The sequence below is a fragment of the Delphinapterus leucas genome, chromosome 3, assembly GCF_059928025.1.
Source record: "Delphinapterus leucas isolate spDelLeu-1000000601 "Yukka" chromosome 3, BTC_Dleu_Yukka2, whole genome shotgun sequence".
NCBI lineage: Eukaryota > Metazoa > Chordata > Mammalia > Artiodactyla > Monodontidae > Delphinapterus > Delphinapterus leucas.
This window is the reverse complement of record NC_143131.1, coordinates 93161096-93182601: the sequence shown is the minus strand read 5'-3', so window position 1 is coordinate 93182601 and position 21506 is coordinate 93161096. Positions and strand designations below refer to the sequence as shown.

The 21506-nt window shown below is 40.4% G+C and overlaps 1 protein-coding gene across 1 annotated transcript in view; it reads right to left on the bottom strand.

Annotated features, from left to right (window-relative positions):
• REEP5 (receptor accessory protein 5) overlaps positions 1-21506 on the bottom strand; it is a 50280-nt gene that overhangs the window by 27367 nt on the left and 1407 nt on the right. The window lies entirely within an intron of this gene.

Below are 21506 nucleotides of genomic sequence, written 5' to 3'. Positions count from 1 at the left end.
CTCAAAATTGAGCACACATATTGAACACAACTTTGTAGAAAAGCAAGGCCTGGGAAAAAAGACAGGAAAAGATCACAGAGTCTCATTAAGGTAAAGAGAATTTTTAAATAGAACTTCTATTATTGAAGCAGTTAATTACTGTTTTAATTAAAAATACCACAATGTTCATTTTTTAAAATGTGTCTACATGTCATAACATCATAAGCTAGTCAGAACAAGAAAGAACATAGAAGATAGTCTAACCCACTCAGTGTACAGTTGAGGAACCTAAGACTCAAAGAGGTAAGAGAAGAAAAGCGTTTAATACCGGGATTTCCTGAACGCTATTTACGTATATACTGTCTTGTCCAAATGAGTGTATGCAAAATTGTGATTTATAAGCAAAATATATATTTGGTCATTCCAAAGACCAAAATATAGTTCTCCTATATATTTGGTCTTCATCCAGGTTCCTGCACAGCTCCCCAAACCCTTGCAATTTCTGAAGTGTTGAGAGGGATAAAGGTGTCTTTTGCTATGTCAATGAGGTGACTTTTATAAAGCACATAAGGAGGGGAGCTGGATGTCCCTGGAGCCAACTATGTGATTAGAGGGCTGGAACTTTCAGTCCCATTGCTGACCTCTGGGGAGGGTAAGGGGCTGGAGGTTAAATCGATCACCAACGGCCAATGATTTAGTCAGTCATGACTATGTAATGAAGCCTCCATAAAACCCCAAAGGACAGCTTTTTGTCCCTTTTCAGAGAGCTTCCATGTTGGGGAACCACAATGCTTCCTTGTGCCACTCATGCTGGACCCCAAACTCCATGAGGACAAAAGTTCCTTTGTTTGGGACCTCGCCTATGTATCTCTTCATCTGGCTATCGATTTGTTTCCTTTTATAATATATATTGGTAATCTAGTGAGTAAATGGTTTTTCTGAGTTCTGTGAGCCATTCTAATTGAACCTGAAGAGGGGGATGTCGGGACCTCTGATTTATAGCCAGTTGGTCAGAAGCACAGGTTAACAACCCGGGCTTGTTACTGGTGTAGGAAGTGGAAGGCAGTCTTGTTGGACTAAGGCCTTTACCTGTGGAATTTGATTCTATCTCCGGGTAGAAGGTGACAGAACTGAGTTGAACTCTCAGACTCTGCTGGCATCTGAGAATTGCTTGTTGGTGTGGAGAAGCCTTCGAATTTGGCTCTCTGCACATGGGTGATTCTTTGACAATGTGCTCTACTGCCATGTACCTATGCTAAATGGTATTTCAACTCGCGTATCAGAATGAGGATGTATCAACTTTTCAGGCAACACAGGGGATTCAAAAAATCCTAAGATGCAGTCTCTATCCTTAGGTCATGTGTAGTTTTTGGTCTTTAGCCAAAGTGGCAAAGCTAAAGAATGGGAAGGGTAGGAACCTAATAATTATTTAATATAACCTTCAGAATAGCCCTATGGAATAGGTAATGTTATTCTCATTTTTGAGAGGAAGAAACTGAGGCTTAGGGAAGAAAAATAACGTGGACAGGGCACCCAGCTGCAACAGCAGAGACTGGGTTTACACCCAAGACTAACTTCAACAAAGCCTGTGTCTGTTTCTCTATCCCAAGCTGTTTTCCTAATTGGGAGAACCACTCACTACCCGACTGCACAGCACTTAGCAAAGTGTCTGGTGCTAAGTGGGCAGCTACTAAATATTTATTGCATAAATATAAATACAAAAGGAGTTCATAATCTTACTTTTGGAAGGGACCAGAGTTCTCTATTGGAGAAAATCAAGGCTTAGAAAGGTTAACTTGGGCACAGAGCAAACAGGAGAAAAGGTCATAGTCTCAACATCCAGATTCCTAAAGGACCATTCCACCCTCCATCCTGCTTCCTTGAGGTGGGGGGATCATTAGAAGTGAAGAGTATGGGACTTCCCTGGTGGCTCAGTGGTTAAGAATCCACCTGCCAATGCAGGGGATATGGGTTCGAGCCCTGCTCTGGGAAGATCCCACATGCTGTGAAGCAACTAAGCCCGTGTGCTACAACTACTGAGGCTGCACTCTAGAGCCCGTGAGCCACAACTACTGAAGCCTGAGCGCCTAAAGCCCGTGCTCTGCAACAAGAGAAGCCACTGCAATGAGAAGCCTGTGCACCGCAAGGAAGAGTAGCCCCCGCTCGCTCCAACTAGAGGAAGCCCACACACAGCAATGAAGACCCAACGCAGCCAAAAGTAAATAAACAAATTAATTAATTATTTTTTTTAAAAAAAGTGAACAGGATGGTATTCTGAGTTGGTACCCCAACCCCCGGGCCGTGGACTGGGTACCAGTCCGTGGCCTGTTAGGAACCGGACCACACAGTAGGAGGGGAGCAGCAGGCGAGCGACTGAAGCTTCATCTTCCGCTCCCCATCACTCCCTGTCGCTCACATTACCGCTCGAACCATCCCCCGCCCCGTCCATGGAAAAACTGTCTTCCACGAAACCAGTCCCTGGTGCCAAAAAGGTTGGGCACCGGTGCTAGTCCATTGCTTCTCAAACTTAGATGATGATCCACATCCACCTTGGGAACTTTTCAAGACTATACATGCCCAGGTCCTTCTTCGGATCTAGTGACTCAAACTCTACCATGTACAGCACAGGTATGTGCTTTTAGAAACATATGCAGGCGATCCTAACACACAGCCAAGTTTCAGAATCACTAGCTCCAAGTTCCAGTTTCAGTACCACTTCGTCATGTCATTTCTAGGACAGAAAATCAAAATGACTGATTTGGGTCCCATCAGCTACAGCCAGAGAGGAGGCTACCCCTTTCCAGCAATGAATGAGAAGCCAAGAGAGAAGAAAAGCTCAATCCTAGAGGAGCTCTGGAACTGTCCCAACAGCAGCTGACAGCAATTCCACCACTCTCTCCAAAGCCCTGGGCCACTATCTCTCTAGTGCCACCTCGTCTTCAAATGTAGTGTCAGCAGTGATATTGGTCTCAGAACTACTCCCAGGGGTTTGGGAAGGACACATTCACAAAAGATGGGCACCATGGTCTTACATTGCTCTCTGCCCACTGTTACTGCCACATTATCACCACTGGCCCAAAGCCTGGCCACCTAAGCCCAGAGCTGTGGCTCCTTATTCTCTCCTGAGCCACCTGCCATGTTCTAGAGGCAGAGCTTCACCTCCCTCAAGCACGTGGCAAAAGGAAGCAAGGCCTGGGTGAGCAGGAGATGGGCCTAGGGTGAGGAAGATGGTTGGCAATATTATGGGAGCAGCTAGCAGTTCTAAAAATTCACTGAGCGAATTAGAAATTGTAGAATGTTGAGCTGGAAGATATCTTAAAGAACTAGTTCAAATTCCACATTTTATAGACACAAAAAATGAAGTTCAAAGAAGAAAGAGTGATATTAAAATGAATTTCAACTCAAACTAAAAGATTATAGAAAAAAAACGATTATAGAAGCATGTGTTTACACATTTTTTTAAGGGCAGAATGGACTGTTTAAATAAATTTAGGTGTATCCATACAATGAAATATTCTGAAGCCTTTGAAAAGGATAGTAACAGGAAAAGATGTCCAAGATATAGTTTTGTGTCAAAAGAGATTACTAATTTTGTGTTTAAAAGAAAAAAGAAAGATATATATTTGCATGTGTTTACAGACCAAGAATGGTATTCAGAAATATATATTTCAAGTTGTATACAGTTAATCCTGAGTATTGGGATTGCAGAATTTTACTTTTTTAAGATCTTTACAATGAGTATGTGCTATTTTTTTTTTTTTTTTTTTTGCGGTACGCGGGCCTCTCCCCGTTGTAGCCTCTCCCGTTGCGGAGCGCAGGCTCCGGACGCGCAGGCCCAGCGGCCGTGGCTCACGGGCTCAGCCGCTCCACGGCATGTGGGATCCTCCCGGACCGGAGCCCGAACCCGTGTTCCCTGCATCGGCAGGCGGACTCTCAACCACTGCGCCACCAGGGAAGCCCTGTGCTATTTTTTTTAACTGAGGTACAGCCGGTGTACAATATTATATAAGTTACAAGTGTACAGTACAGAGATTCACAATTTTTAAAGGTTATATGCCATTTATAGTTATTATAAAATATTGGCTATATTCCTTGTGTTGTACAATATATTCTTATAGCTTATTTTATACCTAACAGTTTGTACCTCTTAATCCCCTACCCCTATATTGCCCCACCCCCCGTCCCTGTCCCCACTGGTAGCCACTAGTTTATTCTCTGTGAGTCTGCTAGCATGTACTATTTTTTTTTAAATTGAAGTATAGTTGATTTACAATGTTGTTTTTGTTTCAGGTGTACAGCAAAGTGAATCAGTTATACATATATAGCATGTACTACTTTTAATAATGAAAGTGAGGAAAAATATTTGTTTGGAAGGAAAAAAAACCACAGGGCACCAGGCTTTTTTTTTTTATGTGGTACGTGGGCCTCTCACCGCCGCGGCCTCTTCCGCCGCGGAGCACAGGCTCCGGACGCGCAGGCCCAGCAGCCATGGCCCACGGGCCCAGCCGCTCCTCGGCACGTGGGATCCTCCCGAACTGGGGCACGAGCCCGCATCCCCTGCATCGGCAGGCGGACTCCCAACCACTGCGCCACCAGGGAAGACCAGGGCACCAGACTTTATACAACTACTTTCTCCTATGAGACTAGGTGTCTCTTTAGGGCTTTGTTAAAAACAAACACTGGGCTTCCCTGGTGATGCAGTGGTTGAGAATCTGCCTGCTAATGCAGGGGACACGGGTTCGAGCTCCGGTATGGGAGGATCCTACATGCGGCAGAGCAACTAGTCCCATGAGCCACAACTACTGAGCCTGTGCGTCTGGAGCCTGTGCTCTGCAACAAGAGACACCTCGACAGTGAGAGGCCCACGCACCGCGATGAAGAGTGGCCCCCGCTTGCCACAACTAGAGAAAGCCCTCGCACAGAAATGAAGACGCAACATAGCAAAAATAAATAAATAAACTCCTACCCCCAACATCTTCTTTAAAAAAAAAACCAAAAAAAAACACACTAAAGTGAACATCAGACACTTTTATTTAATTTCTCTCTTGAGGAAACAGCTCGTGATTTTCTAACAAACAAACCTCTCTAACAATGATCAGACACAATCTATTGTGTTTTAGGGCATTAAAAGGGCTTCAATACACACAGAAAGACACAGAGGGAGAAAAGAAAGTCACACGGCCCATCACATGCAATTGACTCATTCTGATTTCCTCCTTAAACAAAGCAAACTATCAAAAAATTATTAATTACACTGAACTATGAAAGAGCCAGGCTTTTCCCTTCATTTCTTCCCAATGCTCACCTGGCTTTACATCATTTCACCATTCTTGGCTTGCAGCTTTGTATCCTGGTTCTACCACTTACTAGGTATTGGTTGGCCGAAAAGGTCATTTGGTTTTAAGTAGACACATTTTTCACTTTCACCAAGAACTTTATTGAACAACGTATTCATCAACCGAATGAACCTTTTGGCCAACCCAATACATGACCGTGGGCCAGTTATTCTGGGCCTCAGTGTGCTCATCTGTCAGGTAGAGATGATAAACCTCATTGTGTTGCTGTGAAGATTAACTTAGTTGATACATGTTAAGCACTTAAACAGGGTAAGCACTCAGAAACATTACCTTATTAGGTAGTAACTATAATATGGTGGTGATAGTTTATTATTATCATAGAGAGGCAAGAGATTAAAAAGAAAAGAGCAATAAGAACACTCCAGTCCTTCTGGCTAAGTAGAACGGGTAAAGGATTAACAGCATTGTTAATAAGGCTAAAGGATGATTAGGGAATTACTCATGAATTGTACCTCACTCTCCAAATCCCAAATGCTACAGAGAGTAAATGGTTAGCTGAAATCCAAAAATCCTATTTGCAGGTCAATGGCAACAAATTTGGACGCTGCTGAAAACAGTTTTCAGGCCCATGCTACAGGGGAGGACTGGCCAAAAGTCTTGATGCTGGTATCGGATTGGTACTGATAGGGAGGTAACCACTGGCCAGCCCTTGTCCAGACCACCCAGCGCCAGTGACTGGGTACTGGCTGACTCTACCTTGTTGGCTCATCTATTTCTTTCTTTGCTGCTTTTTCTAAACGTAAGATCACGAACTTAAAATGGCCAAAGGATAGCGTTAAACATGTGTGAAGAAACCAAAGTTTGAGCAGATATGGTCCTGGGCTACCAGCATTCTCTCCCTCCCAAATTAAGAGTCATCATTCAGAGAACCTAAATATGCTTTGACCCACAGGCACCACTAAACTGCAAATCCCCTGAGTACTTTATTAGAACGAAATCATGTAAACTAAGGACAGTCCAGGGGGTTTAAATAATTTTGTGAGGCAAAAGGAAAGTATTTTAGAGATGAACTAGTTCAAAAATCATTAACGGAGGCAACAGTCTTGTGATACCTTGGAGCTATGGGCATGGGCAGGAAAGCCAGCACTCCAAGGTCACCAGAAAAAAGCCTGAACCTCTGCTGTCCCAGCCCTGGAATATCAACCTCCAGACTTCTTATTATGCTAGATAATTCAGTGGTTCAGGCCACTGTTGATGGAAGCAGCTGACTGAACCCTGATATAAAAGGTGAGTGGCCCCACCAAAAGCTTTCTAAACCAAATTTACGTTAGATATCTAGGTAACTGTCAGAAACAGCTCTGCTTCCCTTACTGAGGTTTTATCTATTGATTAAATATATCATTGTTTACAGTTAATGCTCACGTAGGAGGGCAGGAAAGAGATTACCCTCCATACTATTTTTAGAATTATTTCAGACACAACACATCCATCAGGGAAACATTCACCTTTACACACATCCTCTTAATTCAGATTCGTGCTATTAGTAAGCAAAATAGATAAAAATGCTTTTCTATATATGAATTGTACAACCTATTTATATTTCTAATTCTTGTCTTTTTAGGACAAAGTCCATGTTTATTACATGTAACATGTAAAGAGCTTTCAGAGGTATAAGCAATTAACAAATATAAACAATAATATGTCAAATAATATGCTACCCAACTTTTTTTTTTTTTTTTTTTGCGGTACGTGGGCCTCTCACTGTTGTGGCCTCTCCCGTGGTGGAGCACAGGCTCCGGACACGCAGGCTCAGTGGCCATGGCTCACGGGCCCAGCCGCTCCGCGGCATGTGGGATCTTCCTGGACCGGGGCACGAACCCGTGTCCCCTCCATCAGCAGGCAGACTCTCAACCACTGCGCCACCAGGGAAGCCCTGCTACCCAACTTTTACCTAACATTTACTATTATAAATATTCTATCGTTATATCATTAAGAAATTAAAACTAGCAAATAGGAAAAGCAGATATGTGGAGGAAAGCCATGTTTTCTAAGCCTTTGACATATGTCATAGATATTTGTTACTGAGATTTTCTTCTTCCATCAATGACAACTTTAGTTATATTTATCATTGGATGGATGTTGCATTCTCTTACTTTGATGTAGTTATAAATTAAGCATTTTTAACACTATATTAACTTTTTCAGACTCAAAGGTTATTCCTGGTTAATGGGTATTTCAAAACCTTCATTCATGTCATTAAGTTGAAAAATGTCAATTTCCTACAATAGTATGAAGGATAAACTGTGTGTATATTATATTTAGTATTATATAATGTATGTCTACAATGAAGGAGAAGCATAAGATAGATGACAAACACAAAAAGCTCATTGAGAAGTTTTGCAATTATTTATTCCTATGTCCTGTATTCCAAATGGTCTACTTTAAAGGTAGCTTCTAACAGGGAATAAGACTGTCTGGCTTAATCTTCTTTGTTAAAATTTTTCTTAAGATAAAAAGGAAATGAAAAAAATAAGTAAGATTGTTTACCGTCAGTACAAACCAAAACCCTAACTGGCTCTACTTTTCTCCACTCAATTCTTAGTGGCGGGGGGTGAAGTGAAATGGCCAGAGAGGCCCTGTCTGGGTAATCCACCGCAACTGTCAGTGACAGACTCTTTTGGATGCAAGCATACACCGAGCATTGACCATGCACTGACACTGTACTGAAGCTCTGGGGCCAAAACAGTGATGCTCAAGGACATAAAGTCAAAAACAGTCAAAAGATCATTCCATTCTTAAGTAAGCAGCACACGTGTGTGTGGGGAGGGGTCCATTGAAGGAGTTATGGGAAACTGGAAGTCTCAATGGAAACAAAACAAGTAAAAAATAGGTTTAATATTTAAAAAGTGTTCGTTAAACCATGCCCAGGGCTTAGGAACATGTATACCACTGTACCAAAAGAGAAGAAAACCACTAGCCGTATTTATAACTTGGAAGAAGAAAACTTTATGGTACTTTATTGCGCCTTAGAATAACGAAGTCTTAAGCTGCTGATCTAAGTACAGGAAAAAGTAAGATAAGGAACAGAAAAAGAGTAAGCGAAAAAAATAAGTGAAAGAAAATACTACTTGGGAGGTTCTTCCTTAATCATTTAAAGTTCAATGACATGGAGTTAGACAACCATGACTATGATTGTCAGTTTTCCTCTTTGTATGTTAATCAAAAGTAGCCACACTTAATTAAGCACTTACTAAAATCTTGATCCTGTGCTGGAGTTTAACTTATCCCTTCCTTTTACATTTGAGAAAATTGAGTATTATAAAAGTTAATCTATTTCCCCAGGGGTTAATTCAACTAGTAATTATCAGGTCCATGTACATATGTTTTCTGATCACTCACACCAAAGAAACTTAGGTACACACTACCTGTACTGTACATGGTTCATATGTAACTTAGCCACTACAGTTCATACTAGCCAAATGATATAAAATTAAGTAATATTATATGTCTTCAGACCACTGGCTTTACTACTGAAACCAGTTGTAGTCATCAATAGGATTTTAATTTTAATGAGTTGATTATATTACCAGACAGGACATCAAAAAAAGCAGTTCATGAAAAAAACCTATAACAATAAAAAGCTTTGAGATGTGCTGTTGGTAAAGAACAGAAAGGAATCTACTTCTGGTCCATTTGCTTTGTTTTATTTCTAACGTGGTAAGTTATGTTTAATAACAAATATTCCAGAGTTCAAGGTAGAGTCTTTGAAGCATGAATATGAAGAATACAGACCATAATGTTTATAATCCTTTCTGATACAGCAGACACACAGTGTGACCATCCACAGTGCCCACTATGTGTAGGACTGCTTTTGGCTGTGTTTATTAGAGAATGGGAAGCAGGAATTCCTAATAGCTCAAAATAATTTTCCTATTTCCTATTACCTCTGTTTAGCAGTCTGCCATTGCAAATATTATTTGACACATACAGTGTGTCAAATTAGAAGGAAAAAAAATCACACATTTTAAGACATGAACAGTATTTTATTTCCATGCCAGTAAGGAGAAGACTTTTCTTCTTCATGGAAAAAAGGTCAGAAACTATGGGCACTCAGAAAAGTACACTTGTTTTTCACTGCAGAGTAGGTGTGCTTTCAAAGCAAGAGAGAGAACCAACAGAGCAAGAGATCAAACAAACAAAGGGAAAAAACTAAACATACAATAAAACCAATTTGCTTATTTACTGTTTATATCATGCCCAATCCTCCTCCCCACCCCAAAAAAGATACAATCACTAGCAGCAAATATGCTTCTTAAATATGTAGAAACTATAAGATGACTATACAAGAACAATGAAAAAATATACCATGCTCCTTTCATTTTTAATATAGTGTTCTCCTATAGTATAAGATGACTGACTTAATGAAATGCATAATATAAGGTAAATTCACAAGCAAATGCATTTTAAGATGAGTCTGTAAAACACCTCTAGCGGAGATTAAATTACAAAAAAACCAAAAGCAGTCATTTACTGGTCAAATATTTTGGTGTTTAATTATACTGATCTTATTTGTCAACTGTTCACCATTTTGTTTTTTAATGCAAAATGGAAGCTTCAGTCACAGTCGAATATAAAGCATGAGGAATGTTGGCAGTGGGCAGGCCAGGGGAGTCAGGCACCCCTACACCTACGCCTGGCTTTGCCTCAACAGACTTGTGACCTGAGCCATAAAACTTCATTTTGTCTCCTCGGTTTCCAAATCTGTTAAAGATAGCTATAGCCCCAGCAGCCTGATCTCTAAGACCTCTCCTAGCTAACATTTTATAACTCAAAACAGAATGCATTTAGACTATTCAATAGACAGTTAAAAAAGATGAATGCCTGAAGCAATAAAATAACAGATGCAAACAACAAGGTCCTACTGCATAGCACAGGGAACTATATTCAATATCTTGTAATAAACCATAATGGAAAAGAATATACATGTAAAAACTGAATCACTTTGCTGTACACCACATTGCAATCACTAACACAACTTTGTAAATCAACTATGCTTCAGTAAACAAACAAACAAAAAAACAGCAGATGCAAATCCTACTGGGACAACCCTCTGTCAATAAAATTGATGGCTCTGTATATATAATATCTATGTCAGGTCTGGCATCGGAAAATTTAACTTATGCTCAAGCACCCTCACAACCTGCATAAGAACAACCTAAACTGACCTTTCCCAGACAAAAGAGGGCTGCATCAAGATGTAGACAGCAGTCCAGAGTTACCTCTGACGTGTAAGTGATCCCTTTACTAGATCACCTGGCCAAACTACCAGAAGCTGCAGGATATATATAGTAGCCATGTGAGAGGGACACATGATAGCTCCACTCCCTGATTCTTCCACTCCCAGGAATCAGGGAGTGTTAGAATGAAATCAGGATAGGTTTCTGCACCCCCTGCTTATATTTCAACTGCTACAAAAGTAATTTCATTAGCAATTTTTGAAATTGTTTTAAAACTTCTGCTATAATCATTTATTCAAAAAATTAATTACTTGGTAATATTATTGATAGGCACTAAATATCTTAAAATGGCCCATAAATATTTATATTTGTTTTAAATACTATCTGAGGATATTAAGTTGAAAAACAGAGTTCTCATTCAAAGTCCTAAAAAAGAGAGCTCTAGGACGGTGGGGGGGGGGTGGTGGCGGAGGGAGGCAGCTCAGAAGGACAAATAGACCCATCTCCAGGGCCTCTGTAAAGAGAACAAAAAAAAGTTCATTAAAGTTCATAGGGAACACTCCAGAACAAAGTCTTAGGAATGAGATCACCCTCCACAACTGCTTTAGAGCCCAGAAACTAGATCATGAATAAACTGTTTAAATCTTATTTGCTCCTCAAAACTTTCTTTTCTCACAGGCAAAGGGAAAAAAACAAAAACATAACCAAAATGCTGGCTTTAATTATCTACATTTAAGTTTTCTCCACAACTCCTTCCTTTTAAAATAGTTCAGTAATTCTAGCCATAATACTTAGTGAAAACACAACCAGCAAAAAGCTGACAAAGGTAAATGTTTAAATGTTTACAACTACACTGTTGCTTAAGGCATTTAAAGAATGCCAGTTGTATTTTTGGTCCAAGTGCCCAGTAGGCCAGAATATGTGCATGTGCTTCACACTACCCAGAGAAGGAAAGTGTGGGCATGAGCTGCTCTGCCCTAAAGCGCTAGTAACAAAGAACACACAGTTGCAGAGAGAAAAGCTGGTGTAATAGGAACATTAGCAGCTTAGTAGAAAATATATCTGCTCCCAAATGCTCATGAATAAAAAAGAGAAAAAAAATAAGATAATTACAAGTTCTTTAAAAAACACAAGAAAACAAACACACCCCTTACTAATGAGTCCATGAAGACAACCACAAATACACATCCTCCAGCAACATTAGGGGAGCCTAGCTCTGCTTCAGATGACTTGCTCTTGAGAAACAGAAAGTGGTTCAGAACCATCAGTCAGAACCATGGCGACTTTCCCAAATTCTCCTCTGGGTAGTGAACCTGTTCAGGAATCTGTCATTGCAAACTGTAAATAAGTAGATTTCAACCCTTTTTAACCTATATTCCCTCATGTTATCTGCTGTGCATCATTTGCTAAGATGTTGTAGCTTTTACTTGTGGTAGACTGTCTTACAACTCTTGTAGTTATTTTGACTGTCTCCTTCAAATATTCTCCCTCACGATCCCCTTTTCTGATCTGACCTCATAGGGACCATCCCCAAACATCTCCCCCTTGAGATTCGTTGCCTCCTGACAAAGACCTAAAGACAAGGCTGCATTTCCTCAGGAGATACAATGCAGTGTGTCATCTTCAGATGGGCATGCACTGCTTAAAAAAAAAGCAGGTCTCTGCACATGATGAGCTATATTGCTGCTGTTGTAAATCAATGCTGTACCACAGCCAACAAGAGAAAGAACTTGTTAGTAATATATTCTAACTCATGTTCACAAAACACTGCAAATGACTATGTGTGCAGATATATGATTTGGGATGGTAGTACCTTATTTGAGAACTACACTGCATGAAGGTCATGTATTTGTATTGACAGTGTCAAACTGATAAAAGAAAAAGTTACATCAATAGTTAATTTTCATCTCTATATAAGGTTATGGCATGTATCTGTGGGACACTTGAAGAGCCATATGGGAAGCAATATAACGAAAAGTTAAAAACATGGGCTTTGGGGCCAAACTCCCTAGGTTTAAATATCAGTGTCACCGTCTACTGTTATGAGACCTTAATCAAGTTACTTCTTTCTCTGTTTCCTCACCTGTAAAATGGGAATAATCATAATACCTATATCATAGGGTTGTTAGGATTAAATAAGGTATATTTATAAAGCACTTAAACAGAGATATTTAAGTATTTATTAAATTAAGGGCTGCACCCGTGTTCAGCAGCCGTGCAAAGACCTAAAAGCAGTAACACTCTTTGTACTGATAGCAAAAGGCTGAAATGGGCTGGTGAGGACACACAGAAGATAAAATGACACATCACTAAAGTGGGTATCAGATTTGAAAAGTGTTGCCAAACATTAAATACAGACATTAAAATTCTGGACTCTAAGCATATTTAATCTTTTCAAGCTTGGTACTAAAATATGCCTAAATGTGCTTTCACATTTCTGTGTAGGTCTGGAGCCCTCAGTTACAAGTCTAGCCTCTGTGTGACCCTGGAAAACCTTCTAACTCTCTCTGTCCCTCAATCTTTTGAAAAGTGATCAGACTACATGTTTGATCTCTAAGGCCCACCTCTGATAGTCCCAGGAAGGTGGCCACCTGATCCTTAAGAAACATACAAAATAAATGAGAGGAAAAGTAATAGATGTTTTAATAGAATTTTAAACAAAAAGATGGCTGAGTTGGACAAAAAGACAACCCTCCTCCTTTCCCTTCTCTGCAGGGCAAAGATAAAAATAGAAAACAAAGTCATTAGACTTCTGTCATAACTACACTTGAATAAAGAAGCAGGGACAGGAGCAGCCTCCACATTCTGGGACCACTGGGAGGCAGTTACCTTCGGTCTCGGGCTCTGATTTTGTGTATGTGACGGTGCAGCAAAGCACACTCCCCGAGAGGTCTCTCAGAATGGCTTTAGTGCCATTCAAAGCAGGGCCGCCCCAGAAACCAAAATCCACGTATTATATGATTCCATTTGTATGAAATGTCCAGAACAGGCAAATCCATAGAGACAGAAAGTAGATTGGTGGTTTCTGAGGACTGGGGTGTAGAAGAAATGGAGAATGACTGCTAATGGGTACAGGGTTTCCTTTGGGGTGATGAACATGTTTTGGAATTAGAAAGCGGTAATGGAGACTCCAGGAGGGCCCACACCAAGAAGTACCTCCCAGAATTTCTGCTGCCAGTGTCCTTGTCCCCGTGGTGAGCCACAGCCACCCCCCACCTCTGCAGGAGCCCTTCCAACACTAGCAGATGGAGAACTTAATGTTCTAGATGATATTTTGACTGAAGTACCAGAACAGGATAATGAACTCCAAAATCCAGAGAGTGAACAAGATAAAAATGAGAAAGAGTTCACAAAGAAAAAGTGACCAAATGGAATCTACTGACACAAAGCGACAAAAGCCTTCTGTTCATTCAAGACAATTGATTTCTAAGTCACTGAGCTCATCAGTTAGCAATAACAAAAGAATGGTTAGTACAGGGCTTCCCTGGTGGCGCAGTGGTTGAGAGTCCGACTGCTTATGCAGGGGACACGGGTTCGTGCCCTGGTCCGGGAAGATCCCACATGCCGCGGAGCGGCTGGACCCGTGAGCCATGGCCGCTGAGCCTGTGCGTCCGGAGCCTGTGCTCCGCAACGGGAGAGGCCACAACAGTGAGAGGCCCGCGTACCGTAAAAAAAAAAAAAAAAAAAGAATGGTTAATACAAAAGGAGTCAGTCACAGAGTATAAAAATGAGGAATATCAAAGATCTGAAACAATCATCTAGAAGCTGATCGGAAAATTCGTTTGTCAAGCAGTGCCTCCAGAGAACCTTGTAAGAGTCAACCTGAAAAAACATGTCTGCGGAAAAGGGATCCTGAAAGGAGGGTCAAATCCCTTACGCCAGATGGCTCTGAGAGAACTGGGCTTGAAGTGCACAGACGTGCAAGCAGATGCAGCCAGTCTTCTAAGGAGGAAGTGAACTCTGAAGAATATGGCTCTGACCATGAGACTGGCAGCACTGGTTCTTCTGATGAGTAAGGCAACAACACTGAGAATGAGGAAGGGGTGGAAGATGTGGAAGATGAAGAATTAGAAGAAGATGCAGAGGAAGATGAAGAGGTAGATGACGATGGAGAGGAGGAGGAGGAGGAGGAAGATGAATATGAACAGGATGAGAGAGACCAGAAGGAAGAGGGAAATGTTTATGACACCTGAAGTGAGGCTAGCGACTCTGATTCTGAATCCATTTCCTTCACAGATGCGTCTGTCAGATCTGGTTCAGGAACAGATGGATCAGGTACTAATTTTTACATGTAAAGGTTTGTCTTTTTTTTTTTTAATGGACCTGACTGGTTTTTTTCTTGAATATGTTTAAGTTGAATTATAAAATTTTTGAGGCAATGGGGGGGATGTTAGTAAGACTGTCCTGTGATTTTTTTTTTATATAGTGTACTTCTGAGTATTATAAATGCACTTGAATAAGGTTTACATATCTTAGTAAAGGCATTTCTCGGCTACAAATTGACTGTATTATAAATGTACACTAGTCTGATTGTTTCTCTATAAGGAAATGTATTTGAGGTTTTAATGTTATAAATTCTTAGATTTCCATACTAGTCAACAGCAGCTTATTTAAACACTGACGTACTTGAAGTATATTCATATGGAACCCGTCTGCTAGGTATAACAATATTTTCATGTTAAATGCCTCTAGATTTTCATCATGTGGCAACAGAAATCAAAATAACTTTTTCTCTTGGGAGCTCAAACTTCCTTTCTGTACCTGTGGGTTGACTAGGGCAGGGTCGCCAGAGGGCTGGGTATAAAGGTACAAGATGGAAAATAAGAGTATAAAATTATTGTGGAGAGACTGGGTAAGAGGCATCTTGGGTCATTCCTTCAATATTACATGCCCTGCTACTTTATCTTTATCTGACCCATGAGACTTGACTATGGGAATGGTAGATAGTTGCAGTCATTAGGCTGAGGGAGCCCTCTTTTGGGGGGAAATTCAGAGGGTAGAGCAAGGAGAGGTCATGGTACTTAGAAACCGCTGGTCACTCTGTGACGATTATACTCTCATGGCTGTCTTATGTAAAGATGCAGCCAGATCTCCTACACAGGCCAAATGTACTAAATATTGGGATACAAGAAAAGTTCTATTATTTTGATATAGTTGATAGTTACAATGCCTTTATTACAGAATTTTATCATTTTAATGTAGTACATTGTTAGTAAATCATATTCTTGGTATAGTGTAAACGATAAGAGCAAATGACCAGGTATTTTCTTTTTGTTTGTTTGTTTGGGTTTTTTTGCGGTACGCGGGCCTCTCACTGTTGTGGCCTCTCCCGTTGCAGAGCACAGGCTCCGGACGCGCAGGCTCAGCAGCCATGGCTCACGGGCCCAGCCGCTCCGTGGCATGTGGGATCTTCCCGGACCGGGGCACAAACCCGTGTCCCCTGCATCGGCAGGCGGACTCTCAACCTCTGTGCCACCAGGGAAGCCCCGACCAGGTATTTTCTAATTGGCACCTGAAGTGCTTCTAGCCTTTTGCTCACTAGAGTTCTAGGTTTAGGAGTTTAGACAGGTTTTGAAGGAGGTTAAAGAGTTAAACTGAAGAGATGGGTAGTTGGCTTTAATATGTGGAATCTTTAGTTCTACTATTCCATCATACTTTTTGCAAACTGATGGGACATACGTTTTATAATTTATGATAATGGATAGAGAACAAAAATTGCATTGGCAATATGAATGAATGTTCATTTATTGTGGAGAATGTGTGAAACCTGTAAAAGTAGGCAACATTTTATTATAGGAATCTTCTTTTTGGTGTCCATGTTAGGAACGATATTTCTTAAACTTGAATGTTTATCCTGTTTAAGTCAAACAAGGGAGATGTATAAATACATAGGGCCTGAAATAATGAGTATTTTTATTTTATTATTATTTTTTATAAATTATTTTGGGCTGCTTTTGGTCTTTGTTGCTGCGCACAGGCTTCCTCTAGTTGTGGTGAGCAGGGGCTACTCTTCGTTGCGGTGTGCGGGCTTCTCATTGCGGTGGCTTCTCTTGTTGCGGAGCACGGGCTCTAGGCACACGGGCTTCAGTAGTTGTGGCGCACGGGCTTAGTTGCTCCACGGCATGTGGGATCTTCCCGGACCAGAGCTCGAACCTGTGTCCCCTGCACTGGTAGGCAGATTCTTAACCACTGCGCCACCAGGAAAGCCCCATGTGTATTTTTAATAAATTCATTAGATGCTGATACTTAGCAAGATACCTATTCATGCTTTGTTTTTTGTGGATTAGACATTTCAGATTGAATGGTAGCCAATAGTTTTTTTTTTTGCCAATAGTTTTATAAAACCTGGATATTAAAACTGTTAAGAGAGACTTACCGTTACAAAGAGATACTTGCCTGGAACTCTTACTTTCCATATTAAAGGAAATTTGTGGCTTTTCTTTGGAAGAGCTCTTATGTGGAACATATTTTAAAGACTGTATTTAGTATGCACGACATTATTATTTTTATTTTGGAGTAGTTTCTCTTCATAATAATGTGTGAGAGAAAAATGGGGTGGATCTGGAACTCCACCAGAGCTAAAAACAATTTTTTAAGATTTTTAAACACAAGGGATCACAGTTTAGTTTTTGTGTCATGAATTTTCTAGATTCCAGTTTATTTTACCTTATTTTTTCTCAAAATTTCAGTAATTTTCTTATAAAAGTGACACACGTGGTGGCTGTTAAGGGTTTATTTGTTAGACGACTTTCATTGTTTTTTTGACCTGAGAATAATAGTTGGGAGAGGGGATCATAAACTTAAGAGCAGTGAAAGTTATTTATACAAAAAAGATTAAAAATCCCTGGAGATATTTTAATGGTAATGCTATATTTAACATTACATAAAAATTGTTGGGTGAGATCTTACTTCTGCTTCTGTTATATTTCCTGCATCATCTTTTTTTTTAAATAAATTTATTTTAAAAAAACCAGCGATGGTTGCAAAACTTCATACTAACCGCTGAATTGTACACTTTAAAAGGGTTGCATGGAAATTATACCTCAGCAAAAAATGGGGGGAGGGGCAGGTCAGCTGTAATAATAAAGGTTCCTATTATTATCCAGTAGTCTGCCTTCTCTTATCAGAAATAGAAGGAAGTAGGGAGATTAAAGTCATTCTGTCAACAGCTCTTGATAATGAGAAGTCTGGAATTATATTTCAAATTGCCTATAAAGGGTGGCCAAAAAGTCTGGAAACTTAGAGGTAGAGGATTAATGGCCCTGCTCTCAAAGGGAAATGATATACGCAGAAAATAAGAGTAACCAGTAGGAAGGGGCTACCTGATAAGGCACTGGTTGCCCCGCCCCGAGGGCCAGCCAGGCCTCCAGCTGTCTAGTGCTCCAACATGACAAGGCCTGGTGTGAAGCTAGGTGCACCTGAGCCCCACCCACAGATTTCCCCAGGTAGTGAGTCACGAGAAAAGCTACGAAGCCAAATGGGCTTTTCCTTATTTTACTTCTGCACCCTGCAGCCTCTAAGCCTATCACTGACCATTAAGCACAATCTGTGGGCCACTCTATGGTGGCCCAAGGAAAGGAAGCAGCAGGAGCAAAAGCTGAAAGGTGAGAAAGGAAGGACTATTAGCAATAGTTTGGCAGGATCACCAATTCCTTCCAGGAATCACAGCAGACAGAATGACCTTAAAATGTACATTGTAACATGTCACCTCCTACTGAGAACCCATCCAAGGCAATCAGAAAACATGCAAACTCCCCACAGCTACCTGGAATAAAATGCACACTTGGTGTGCCAGCCACCAGCTGTGCCTGATGGCACTTGCACCTCTCTGGTCCTCCTTTGCCCCTCTTCCCTCTCAGAGCTTCCAACGCACCAGGTCCTCCAACAGCCCAAGCGCCTGGCTGCCCAGGGCCTGGCATTCGCTGCTCCCTCTGCCTGACTCTGCTCTCAGCGGGCAGCTTCTCATCCCTCAAGTCTTTACTCAAATAGTAGCTCAGATAAATACCTACAGGGGGCCCCTCCTGTTAATCTCTACCACAGCTCCCTGTGGGTGCTCTGTGGAGGGCTCACCACACTGTCACTACTTTACTATTTATTGCAGTCTACCCTGTAGACTAGTCATGCAAAGATGGGGAGTATGCCCAACTTAGTCATGCAAAGATGGGGAGTATGCCCAACTTAGTCCCTGGTGTATCTGAGGTGCTGCCACAGTGTCTGGTGCATGGTTGGCATTTGATGTTTGCTAAATAGATGAACCTGTATTTTTAAAAATAACTCTGGCTGGGGAGAATTCCAAGAGACAAGGAGAACAATTAAAGTGGTCACAGATCACATCTTAAGTAACACTCATTGTGGTGCTACTAATAGTACCACTTACAAGGACTTTCTTTCTGACAATTATACAATTACATCAGTTAAGCAATGAACAGACTTGATTTGACTAATATAACAGTGCTTGCCTGAATGTTTACTAACTGGGGGTCTGTGTGCTTTTACTGTGCACACAATCCCATGTGTCCTTGAACCTCCTTCACAAAGCAGAGGCCAGGTGGGCCTGTGGACTATTCCCAGGGTTAGCAGGCTGTTCTTCTGCCCCTTTCACCCCCTCTTCAAGTGTAACAAGCGCAGGTTATGCTGCTGTTCTACAGCAGGGCTTCTCAGCATGGGCTGCACATGAGACTCCTTTAAAAATTCCAAAACCAAGCCTGCACCCCAGACCAATTACATCAGAATCTTTGGGGATAGGGCCCAGGCGTCAGCACTTTTTAAGGCTCCTCAGATAATTCCAATGGGCAGCCAAGGCTGAGAAGCACTGTTTTAGTGAAAAATCCAAGCACCCACAGAGACCAACCTTCACTTAATTCCCTTATGATAATAGGATCTCGTATTCATTTTAAAGGTAAAAGAGCTGGTTGTACCAAAAGGAAGCATCCTATGAATAAATACTAATCTAGAGATACTCATAAATTGTTTCCTGAATGTTTATTTAAATCATTAAATCCCTTTTTTAGATTTTTAATACTCTTCCAACTCCTATTAAAGTGTACTACAAATGTCACTTTGCCTCAGAATACTCAGATAGAAAAGTGTATCTACTTGGTGAATAAAAAAATTCTAAAATATATAAAACCCACTTACCTGAACTACTCAGATACATGACCATCTCTACCATTTCACAGAATTCCTAGCAATAGACATGAACACTTAGCTTCTTGTAAATAAAGAGAGCCAATAATATTCAATTGACTATGTAGAAAATGAATGAAAGAATGAGTTCAAACAAATGATAAAAAACTGAAATTGACTTGCTTGAAATTACTTTTAAAATATGACTTTAAAAATGGCTCCTGCTAGAAAGAGTCACATGTAGAGAACAAACTTATGGTTACCAAGCGGGGAAAGGCAAGGTGGGATGGACTGGGAGACTGGGATTGACATACAGACACTACTATGTGTAAAACAGATAACTAATGAGAGCCTACTGAATAGCACAGGGAACTCTACTCAATGCTCTATGGTGACCTAAATGGGAAGGAAATCTAAGAAGAGTGGGTATATGTATACGTATAACTGATTCAGTTTGCTGCACAGCAGAAACTAACACAACATTGTAAAGCAACTATACTCTAATAAAAATTAATTTAAAAACAGACAGACAAAGTGGCTCCTGCTAGAATTAATCCACTAGGTCAAAGAAAAGCATGTCCAAGCCCTGTCTGCCTTCAGTCACATCCACTTCCACATACATGGATCTACACATCCCACCCAGAAACAGATTTTTACTTTTCTAAAGCCCATATCAATCATCTAATCACACCAACAGACAAGGTTATGTTTCTCACAAGATTACTCACCAAATAGCACTGATGTGGAAAAAATGTTTTTTATGCTCTTCAGTATTTTTAAAGATCCACAGTCTTCCCTAGCTCAAAACAATTCAAGCAGCTAGGCAGTTATTAAATGTGGTAAGATCTGAAGCACAAACTTGAAAAATGCTTCAAAATCTTTCTTACTAAAAGAACTCTTACAAGTAGAATACACAAACATAAGAAAAGTAAAGGAATGTTCTACCTGGTTATTTTGTCCATTATCACAGACACAGTGATGTGCAAGCCATTTTGAACCAGTGTTGCCTACAAACTTTCTATCTACACCATCTATTATTTTATGGAGAACTGCTATTCTTATAACTTTTTCATTGATCTGAAAGTCAAACCAGTTTTTCTGGTCTGTCTTCAGAACTGTTTGGTATACACAAACAGTGTGGATGGTACTTTAGACGATAATGCTGGAGAGAATCTCCAAATTCAAAAGCAAGTAGTGTCCTATATGTAGCTAGATTTTCTGGAGCCACTAAGTGTCTGTACCAGACTAATTCAGTAATTACTACTTATGTAATTTCGATTTAATTTTTCAAGTCAGAACTTTTTCTAAAACACATTTCCCCTTTCTAGTCATATATTAAATTCTAGCCGGGCCTATGATAGACACAGTCGTAATAATGTGTTATTGGTGTCTTAGCCTTCCAGCTGAAATATTTTCTTCCTTTTTTTTTAATCCCTGTGGTTGAGGAAAGTTGTACAGACCAATTCAATAGAAGTAAAACCCACCAGCTTTCTTGCAAAGAACTGTAGAATACAACAAAATTTATTTGTCGGGAAGCATAATTCCTATTGAATGAATGGAAAAATGAAATTGTAGGATATTTTCAAATTAAACACACTGTAGAGTAAAAACAGCCTCAGCTAGCAGAAAAGTCAGATCGTAATCTGATAAGATTCACTTGCAATTTAGATTAATTATATAAATGGGTCATTTATATAACCAAGGAGATATATTAGGGATGCATTTTATAAGGTTTGTTTTTGTTTTTATACTAGGGTAAGTGTTTCCCGTTTGCCTGTAATAAGTGGCGAGCCTTTTTAATATAAAGAAGACAAAATTCTCCCCAGTGTCTGAATTAACATTACTTCTGAATTAAAGAAGCTCTAAT